A 707-nucleotide genomic window follows, 5' to 3' on the forward strand; every position below is an offset into this window, starting at 1 on the left:
TTGAAGGATAGCTGTGACATCACAAAGTCACTAGTCTCCTAGCCACTGAAGGGTAATGTTCAACCTGTGTTTACTTCAGCATCAATTTAAAAATACAGACTGCTTACAGAAATAGTAACCAAAACCATGAATCATACAAAATCTCATTCCTAAAGAATTTTTACACAGAAAAATCACATCAATAAATCTACTTGGTTTCTGAAATAAAAGTGATTTATCACCCTTCTATACACACATTTTTCATATTCAGTACTGTAACACAAGCAAACTTGGTCTACTGGCTTCTGTGCAATAAAATCTATCAACCATCTGGTTTCAACTACTCTGTGATCTATGTACTTAACTTTCAGCCTGGTTGGGGCTTCAAGATCTCTAAAACTGTTCACAGGATATTGCTCAGGATGTTATTGATGGCCCTTGGGGAGGAACTAAAGACCCTTGAATTTGCTTAATGGCTAAATCATTATTATTCTCTTCACTTGATTATTATCCTTAGATTCTGTCTTTTCTAGCTTTGCTGATTAAAATTACTTTTGAATATGAGGAGGTCTACAATCTCCTACCTCTCTCTCTCGCTTTTCATACTTTTCAATCTTAAGAAGGGACTGCTTAGAACAGGAAAGGAAGTAAAGTGTTGGACTTAGACCTTGATCATAAATGTGACAGAAAATCTCAGTTGCAGGTTCAATTTCTTTTTCAGCTCTTGG

The 707-nt window shown here is 35.6% G+C and overlaps 1 protein-coding gene across 1 annotated transcript in view; it reads right to left on the reverse strand.

Moving 5' to 3' along the window:
* LOC104982682 (heat shock transcription factor, Y-linked-like) overlaps nt 1–707 on the reverse strand; it is a 52,718-nt gene that overhangs the window by 41,275 nt on the left and 10,736 nt on the right. The window lies entirely within an intron of this gene.

This window comes from Bison bison, unplaced genomic scaffold, assembly GCF_000754665.1.
Source record: "Bison bison bison isolate TAMUID 2011002044 unplaced genomic scaffold, Bison_UMD1.0 scf7180017864537, whole genome shotgun sequence".
NCBI classification, from domain to species: domain Eukaryota; kingdom Metazoa; phylum Chordata; class Mammalia; order Artiodactyla; family Bovidae; genus Bison; species Bison bison.